Here is a 10,162-nt window from a genome sequence, read left to right as displayed (position 1 = left end):
AGTCATGCCTATCACTAAAGGGATGTTTGATAAAATGTACGTGTTATGCATTTTGTTCAAGTGCATCAGTGAAAGGTACAAAATGAAAGCTCGGAAAATATTAGAATAAGACATCTGTAGTGGAATCTTGTTACATGGTGTATACAAAAAAAAGAAAAAAAGATACAACCTTAGAGGGAAAATTATGTGCAGATAACAACCATCATTTTAGTAGCAACAAAAAAAAATCTATACACATTTTACCATTGTTCATCCATGTGAATACGAAGTCAGGTTATTATACAGATTCAGAATTCCAGTTTTAACTTTTTATTTAAAGTGTAGTCCTTGTGAAAAGCTCAGAAAAAGTACACTTTCTTGTCTAATTTCTTTTTGCTCTATCTTGTTTTCAATTTTAGCTGTAACAGTAACTAAAGGGAAGGTTTTCGTAGTAACTTTGCGAAGTATTCCAGATCCAGAAATATAGCTACTCATGAAGATTAGAACATTTAAGAGATGCATTTATAAAAATGTAGTAGAATACATAGTAACTCAATGGTACGATACCTATGTATGTAAAAGCTAGACTTGTAACTTTACTGTATTGTGTGCAACATTTATTAAAGTTCCTCATATCTATAGCAAAATTACTGTAAATATCATTATTATGCCTATAAATGCAAGACAATAATGAACAAATCCTTTCCATAACAAAAATGCAGCATTTATTTCTAAACAAGAATCGCCACAGCAGTGATCCCTGGGGCAGGGGAAGTGGGAAAAGCATCGGTTTTCATATATTAAGAAGATGGGAGATGAAATTAAATTATTGTGTATATTCTTCAGAATAATAAGGGCATCTACTTCTTTGTATGGGCATCTACGTCCTAGCACAGATAATTTTGTTAATGCAAACAGTTTTTCTGTAGGCTAGAGTGGTTCAGAAGATCTTAGGCAGGCATTTGACAGCAAATGCTTATGCAAAGTGATGTAAATGAGATGACAAAACCTATTTAGAAGTACTAAAGTCTCTAAAATAATTGAACAACTGTTTCTAAATTATATAATTCAAAAGACAGATTGTGCCTGTACAGGCAGAACAGCAATATGTAAGGCAAGTGACAAACCACGATACACCAATGACAAACAAGTGAGATCATAGCATATATTTCCATATTCTGTGGGAAAGTATTTGTTCTGACTGCACTGGGAACTATATTGACTAGAATACCCCAATATGATGGTTATTAAAATAGAAGAGATGAAACATACAGAGAGAAAGGTATATGTAGTTTGTGATTTATGCTCATTTTAGTTAGTTTTCAATTTTAATGACAGCATAACATTGTTAGTTTAAGAACGTAACTATCTTTTTTTTTCTTCTTCCCCTCCCCCCTTTATTTTTGGTTCCTTTTAAGCTAGATTTAGTAGGGTATTCAGCTCCAGATAAATGTAATCAATGCAGAGACTAAAACTCAACCCATCACAATAAATTCAGGTGATCTAATGTTCATGGTAATACTAAGCTTAAATTCAAGCCCTTAAAGCCACCAGTCAGAGCAACAATTTAAAACTGAACTGCCTATTTTTGGTTTACGTCAACTGTTTTCTTCTTTCTCTGCAACAGCCTGGGGGACATATTGATCTGCTTGTCACTGCAGCATCCTTTGATATGTTTAAGGATTATTATTTAAGGATTGTTTTTACTTCATTGCTCTCTTCTTCAGTTTAAACAAGCCAAGTCATTGCATCCTTTCTTCTGTCCTCTTCTCTAGGCTCTATGCAGATATTACTCATCTTTCCCCAAGAACAGAATAAATTTCGCGAGTTTTGTCATGAAAGTTTCATAACACAGTAACATTGAGCTTCTCCACACTTGCTGCTGAAGTTGTTCCATGGGCAGAAGAGGTTTTGAAATCCAGTGAAGGAGAGAAAGAGGGAATCTAGCTAGTATGACAAATCCACAGTATGACAAATCCACAGTATGTTAGAGATTGGAAGGGACCTCAAAAGATCATCTAGTCCAATCCCCCTGCCGGAGCAGGAACACCTAGATAAGGTTACACAGGAACGTGTCCAGGTGGGTTTTGAATGTCTCCAGAGAAGGAGACTCCACAACCTCCCTGGGCAGCCTGTTCCAGTGTTCTGTCACCCTCACTGAGAAGTTTCTTCTCAAGTTTAAGTGGAACCTCTTGTGTTCCAGTTTGTACCCATTGCCCCTTCTCCTATCATTGTTTGCCACTGAGAAGAGCCTGGCTCCATCCTCGTGACACTCCCCCTTTATATATTTATATACACTAATAAGGTCACCCGTCAGTCTCCTCTTCTCCAAACTATAGAGACCCAGCTCCCTCAGTCTTTTCTCATAAGGGAGATGCTCCACTCCCTTAATCATCTTAGTTGCCCTGCGCTGGACTCTCTCCAGCAGGTCCCGGTCCTTCTTAAACTGAGGGGCCCAGAACTGGACACAATATTCCAGATGCAGTCTCACCAGGGCAGAGTAGAGGGGAAGGAGGACCTCTCTCGACCTACTAACCACCCCCCTTCTAATACAACCCAGGATGCCATTGGCCTTCTTGGCCACAAGGGCACAGTGTCGGCTCATGGTCACCCTGTCGTCCACCAGGACCCGCAGGTCCCTCTCCCCTACACTGCTCTCTAACAGGTCGTTCCACAACCTGTACTGGAACCTGGGGTTGTTCCTGCCCAGATGCAGGACTCTACACTTTCCCTTGTTATATTTCATCAAGTTATTCCCCGCCCAACTCTCCAGCCTGTCCAGGTCTCTCTGGATGGCAGCACAGCCTTCTGGCGTGTCGGCCACCCCTCCCAGCTTAGTGTCATCAGCAAACTTGCTGATAGTACACTCAATTCCCTCATCTAAATCATTGATGAATATATTAAATAATACTGATCCCACTACCGACCCTTGAGTCACTCCACTAGATACAGGCCTCCAACTAGACTCCGCCCCATAGACTACAACTCTCTGGCTTGTCTCCTTCAGCCAGTTCACAGTCCACCTCACTACCCGATCATCCAGACCACACTTCCTCAATTTAGCTGCAAGGGTGCTGTGGGAGACCGTGTCAAACGCTTTGCTGAAGTCAAGGTAGACCACATCCACCGCTCTGCCATCATCCATCCACCGTGTTATTTCCTCATAAAAGGCTACGAGATTGGTCAAGCATGACTTCCCCTTGGTGAAGCCAGGTTGACTGCTCCTCATAACCCTCTTATCTTTGATATGCCTTAAGATGGCACCAAGGATAAGGTGTTCCATTACTTTTCCAGGAATGGAGGTGAGGCTGACCGGTCTATAGTTACCCGGGTCCTCCTTCTTGCCCTTTTTGAAGACAGGAGTGACATTTGCTTTCCTTCAGTCCTCAGGCACCTCTCCCGTTTCCCAAGACTTGGTAAAGATGATGGAGAGCGGTCTAGCAATGACCTCTGCCAGTTCCCTCAGCACCCGCGGGTGCATCCCATCTGAACCCAGGGATTTATGGATGTCCAGATTGCTCAACTGGTCTTTAACCCATTCCTCATCGACTAAGGCAGACCGCTCCGTTGACCTATCTTCATCTGAGGTCTCAGGGGTACAGGGCTCTTCAGGACTGCCTCCGGCAGAGTAGACAGAGACAAAGAAGGCATTTAGTAACTCTGCCATCTCTGTATCTTCTGTCACCAGGGCACCTGTCCCGTTCATCAGCGGGCCTACATTGCCTCTGGTGTTAGTTTTATCTGCCATGTATTTGAAAAAGCTCTTTCTGCTGTCCTTGACCCCTCTCGCCAGCTTTAATTCCAAGGAGGCCTTAGTCATCCTAGCAGCTTTCCTACATCCTCTAGCAGCAGGCTTATATTCTTCCCAAGTGGCCAGCCCTTCTTTCCAGGACCTGTAAACTCTTCTCTTCCACTTGAGCATACCCAGCAATTCCCTATTTAGCCACGCAAATCGTAACATAATAGTGAAGATGTTCAGCCTTGAGAGCTAGGCTTACTTTACAGTTAGGGTATAGTTAGGCTAATTTATGCAGTAAGGTCTAGGGAGATATGTCACATTCAAGGAGGCACTTAGATTTGATTAACAGACTACTTCTGAGCTCGACAGGCGTTTTTACCTGGATCTTCATTGACCTTAAGGGGTAGTTAGGCAGACAACTGCATGTAGACATTTAAATTTATGTCTCTGTCTAAAGCTGCATCCATCTTCAGTGATTATAACATCGAATAAGAATAAAATTATTAATTCATGGGAAACAGGCAAACCTGGGACAAATTAGATAAAGGAGGAACACTCTCCTAAATTATTTTTTAGAATACTCTGTGGCCACAATGCCATTGAGAATTTTCTGTATTTCTACATTCCTACATATAGAAAATTGAAATAAAAATCATACGTGATTACTGAAGATTCAATATGCATATCATTGTAGTCATTAATTACATTTTTTTCCTTTATTAGCCAAGTGAATACACCATAAGTATCACTACATAAGTGTGAACCTGTGTGTATGCCTACTGTGAGTGTCAATAGACTGGAATATTGTTAGTAGGTTAATTATTTGGTGGAACAATATATATAATTACTATGACTTTTTCTACTTGCTTTTTCTTAGTACATGATTTCTTTTCAAGACCAGGAAAGTTAACTCCTCAGTCACTACATTAATACCTGTCTGGAATTGAAAGTATTTGGAAATTCCTCAGATAAGGAATAAATTTGTCAACTTGTTGTCTTTTGTCAATTGACACACTTGCACAGAATCATTGTGGAGATAAAGTTTTAAATGCTGTTTTGTTGGGTTGGGTTTTTTTTTTTTTTTTTTTGACGGGGTCAAATTTCTATATTATCAATAATAATCTAACACCTGTATAAGAGTTTTTTTATGTTTGTTATCTACACATATTAGCATTCATCTATATTCTTTCTTGTCCTGACTTTCAAGTCCTCTTATATGTATAAAACAATAAAAAATATATACCTTGTTATGATTTATTCATTTGTATAAAAAAGATTATGTTGTTTTGATAATGCAACAAGTCATATCTGGTAAGGTCTGGAGGAAGGGGCTTGGAATTCAGACAGCTATGAGAAATGCAAAACCAATAAAAGCTTGAAGGCTGAAAGCTACAGACTAAATAACATTACATAACTTTGCAATATATCTCAAATTGTTTTTCGAAGTTACACATACCCTGACTACTGAAGCACAGACAGTGCTATGACATGCAGAGTGAATGTCCCTATATCATGCCCTGAAGCTCACCTCCAGCCACTGAAGCATTAGTAACTTTGCTGTTCTTGACTCGCAGCCCCTAGCCTTTGCTCTGTGTTTTCACTTAAAGGAGGAGTTCAGATAATTTACTTGAAATGTATAAAGCTTCAGGTGTCAATTACTAAGTAATGACTTTCCCTTGGATCAGTCACAACTTTGAGAACAGGTACATGTGCCATTTGGCAGGGTCCTTTTTCTTTTAGCTTTGTCTAACTCACTTTTCCTCACCTACTCTTAGCAAGGGAATTGTCCCAAAGGGTAAGAAATGTGCCCCTACACAAAGAAAGGGAGACAATTTTTTATATACTTTTCCTCTCAGTTTGACCTCTTCTTATTTCTGTGTGTAGTTTTGCCTTTTGATCTCGCCTGAATTAGACAAAGCAGTTACAACTCTGAATATAACTGCATGATTTGCCCTGTATGTGATAGATTACACTCACTGGATAGGAAGTTTGGATAATAATATGCAAAAAGGAGAAAATAGTATACCATGTCTAATAAACACATGTATTTCTATAATTTGTTATTTATCTGCTCCTGATATAAAGAAATAATTCATTTAAATATATAGTCCTAGGTTTCTATGCTTCTTAGTAATATTGCTGCTATTTCTCCTGTTTCTGTGTCACAAGGCTTTTTTTTTTAATATCAATGTATTTTTTAATAGAAAAATCTATGGTTTATATTTTCCATTTTTATATAATGCCTAAACTAGAATCAAACGTTAGCTATTAGATATAAAATACAACAGCTACATGTAGCTTATGAAGAGACGAAAAAGAAATTGGCTCCAAGATATGTATGCATACCTTACATTCCTTTTCTCCAATGCTATAGTCAGTTTGGGATGAAGATATTAAGATATTTAAAACTTTAATATGAGGTATTTGGTTTCCTTATCCTTACGATAAGAGACTCATGAGTTAAGACAAGCTAAATAATTTAGCTGAGCTTTATACATCAAGCCAGTCTTAACTGTTTAATTCAGATTCTAATTTTGAGTAGTATATATTGTATTTTATTCACAAAAGGTATTTTGTCTGAATTTATTTTGTACAAGTTGCAACATATTGTATTTGATATTTAAAAGTTTTGGCTCAGCACATGAAGTACTATATTTAGAAAGGAAAACAAACCCCCAGTAGTACAATGGTCTGTCCTCCAAAACACTGGATTTGGGAGAAGAATCTCATGAACATCAGAGTCCTGATTCCTTGTTTTCTAGGTCATTGTGCAGTCATGCAAATTGGATGATAAATATTTGTTTAAAATTATTTCGTACTCTGTGTACATACACAAAAATAATTACACTTGATGAAAAGCTGTACAGAATTAAGCCAAATAAACACTTCGGCTTTGACAAACAACTTATTTTTCTCTACTCGCACTAAAATGCTGAGAAGTAAATGCAGAATTAATAGATTAAAATCAGTGTTTCACAATTACAGTTTGGAAACATGGAAATGGAAATGCTTTAAGTAATTGGCACATTTTGCAGATAATTAGTATGGAAAGAAAAATTTATGATGATAAATAAGGAGAGGGAAGTCTATAAACTGATTCATTAATAGGAAACAAAAATTTCAAAATAAGTTTGAAGACTTCTATTCATGGATATTTTTTAGGCTGCTATTTTCTCTTTATTTTTCTTTAAATATAAATAACAATAAAATATATTTGATCAATTGATCAAATCACCAGTGACTTAATGACTAATCTGAGGTATGAAAATAATTACATGGAGGAAAGAAATCCAATCAAGTGATAGAAAGCCTTTTCACCTCCCAGCAATATACCCTCAATTTTTACCCTCCAAATCCTGTAAATGCTATACTTTTAGATTGTCAGGACAATTCTTTTTTCAGGAAAGAATTTCTACAAATAAGACCTGAGGGACCTGAACTGAATTCCTTTTGCAAGACACTGTGAACTTGAAATAGTCCTAAGAGCTCTCTGGGAGGTTTCCCTCACCTACAGCTTTAGTCAGCAATGATAAAGCTGTCTACATCACCTGGTCACCCATTATAACCCCTAGAGAAAAACTTTTTTTTTTAGAGCAGATTCATCTGATTTACTCTAAATGTCTACATTGTGAAGGAACAATGTGTCTCTCTCTGAACCACAAAGCCAGCCTGGGTTGAATCCCATTTTATATCTCTTTCTTTTGCCAGTTGTAAGATGAGGAACGTAGTCATGCCTTTGTCTTCAAAAGAATAATGAGATTTAAATCTAAGGTACTGTGAGTTGCACAGGGTTTACACATAAATATTAACTTCTGGACATTGAAATAGAATTGATCAATTATCAACAAATAATTTTGATATATCAACCTGCTAATGAATTAACTATAACATGAAGATTTATGTAGCTTATCAAATGACAGACAGAAATGACAGGTTTATAGTGCCATGATAAAAAGGAATCTGAAACTGAACCACAAAGATAAGTGTGTCCTGAGGTCAGATCTGCTTTTGCTGTTCTACCTATAAATTTAAAGATACAGGATTAAGACTTTTCAATGTTACGGTACTGCTGCAAAAGACACACTACTTGTGACAATGCAGACAAAAAACCCAAGATTTTATAAATACATCCTGGAGAAAAGAAGAATAAGACTAGGAACACAAATAAGAAAGCTTGAACAATAATTCAACTACTTTTTCCCCCCCCCACTTTGAATTTGCAGTGCCAGCAATATGCAATACAACTTTAACTTAGAACCGCTGAACTTTGTTTCTGTCATTAAAAGCATAGCCTTGAAGCTCTTCACACCTTAAATTAAAATTTTGTCTAATTCTGTTTCGGTTTTTTTAAGTGATATCAATATGGGCTTCACGATCACTTCCAAGACAGTATGTTCTTTCTTTGTTCAATTTATGTATTTTCACCAGAAGTTTATAAGCTTAATTCAGGTCACAAACCTGAACTTCTCTATTCTCTGAATGTTTGGGTTTTTTTTTTTTTCCCTGAATGTCTAGCTCTCTTTTAGGTGATACACTGTCTTGATAGATTGTTGTCTGTGATGCCAGGAACACTAGTGAAGATCAAGCTGGTCTAGCCAGTGAGCAGGTGAAGTGGTCTGGCAGCCAGGGGTGTGTTACACCATTACAGCCATGTCTATAAATGTGAGTTGGCTGCTGGAGGGACCAGGGGTGTCCCATCCAGCTGACAGAGAGACTCATTGGGTCCTTATTTGTGAAACACGTGTGTGTGTGTGTGTGTTTAGGAATGAGGAACCTGGGGAGGATCCAGGACAAAATACAGGACTGACTGTGTCCATGGCCAGCTACTGGGAGTTCTGGCATATGTGTGCTTCTGCACCAGTGGTGGCCTCAGGGGCTTGTATGTCCAATTGCTGGAGACTGGAAAGATTGTCATCCAGGGGCAGCTACCAGTCAGACCCAATGCCTTGAGCCCAGCTGCTGGAGAGATCCACATTGCACACATGTACACCTGTACATATATATTTCCCACTAACAGACCTTCACCCTAATCAGCCAGGGAGGGAAATAGGATGAGGCCATTGATGTTGCTTGTGTGTGGGTGCTGACTGTGCCTGTCTGGTTTTGCCGTGTGTGTATATACATATATATATGTATGTATACATGTTTGCATACATCCACATGCATATGTGTTGTAAGTGTGTATGAGTGTGCTTACTGGGAATACATGCTCAGTATGTTATTTACAGAACATTGCATTGTTTCAGAATATAAAGTAGCTGGAAGAACTAGCAGATGTATTCAATCTCCTACCTCTTATCTGGTAAGGTTTCCTAGGTTCCTGAGAATGAGAAAGAAAGAGGAAGAGCCGTGTTTGTCCAGTGGCTTGTATGTTGACTGGATTTCTTCAAAATATGAATGTTTAAATCCACAAAAAAAAAAAAAGGGGGGGGCTGTTTATTCATCACAAATAAAAGTGACAGGCTTAAAATCTTTTTGAGCCATAATGGCAAATGTGCTTTCAGAGATGACCTGAAGAACAGGGATGGGGACTCTGGTATAGATGTGATATATTTAAAAAGGCATCAGTGACAAAAGAGTACATATAGGTGTGTATGTGTATGGATGCACGCATGAATGCTTGTGCATATTTTACAAATTTTTTTACACACACATACAAATTTCTTTAAATCTTCACTCATTTCCATTTAGAGGGAAAGTTGTTATAACAGCACTTGCTTTGAAGGAGAAAGACATTTCCATCTATTTGGTGTACTAGATGGTTTCTAAGCTAAAGAGGTAACTTACACAATTAAACGTTATCTTCTTAATAGGATTGCTGTTCTACAATATTAAAAAAATTGTAATGTGGAATAATACAAAGAGAACATCTTAAAAAAAAAAAAAGACATTTTAAATGTTTTTTTGTGAACACATGCCCTGTGGTCAGATATAACTGTAGAACTGTACTTGAATGAAACCTGAGGTGACAGTTAAGGGAGAACACTAATTTAATAACAGTTGATGAATTAAGAAACCATATTACTTTTTAAAATTACTTAGGAAATCTCTTCCAAATCCACTTGGTTGCCTGGTTGATTCTTCTGGACAGAGTGTCAAAAAGATTTAGAAACACACAGTCTGTACAAACCATTGTGTTTGGTTTAGCTTCTTTTTCACTTCTGAAAGAGACTTACATCAAAGCCTTATATTTCCATTCCAATAAATACACTCTGTATGAGAGTTTTCCTTTTGGGACAAAATAGTGCTGATTATCACAGAATTTCTTCTAAACAATACATAACCTTTAGCATTCACCACTTTTAAGAAGAATACACTAATGACACAAAGTCCAAGAATCATTAGTGGTGATAAAAAGTTCCTTTATACTAATGCATAACAGAAAACCAAACCCTTTGCAAAAAAATATATCTTTCCAGGAAAACATCATAATTATGGTGGCAT

The sequence above is a fragment of the Neopsephotus bourkii genome, unplaced genomic scaffold (genome assembly GCF_033783945.1).
Source record: "Neopsephotus bourkii isolate Nb327-2 ecotype Australia unplaced genomic scaffold, CSIRO-AGI_Nbou_v1 NB_821, whole genome shotgun sequence".
Taxonomy (NCBI): Eukaryota; Metazoa; Chordata; class Aves; order Psittaciformes; family Psittacidae; genus Neopsephotus; species Neopsephotus bourkii.
This window is presented reverse-complemented; position numbering follows the sequence as displayed.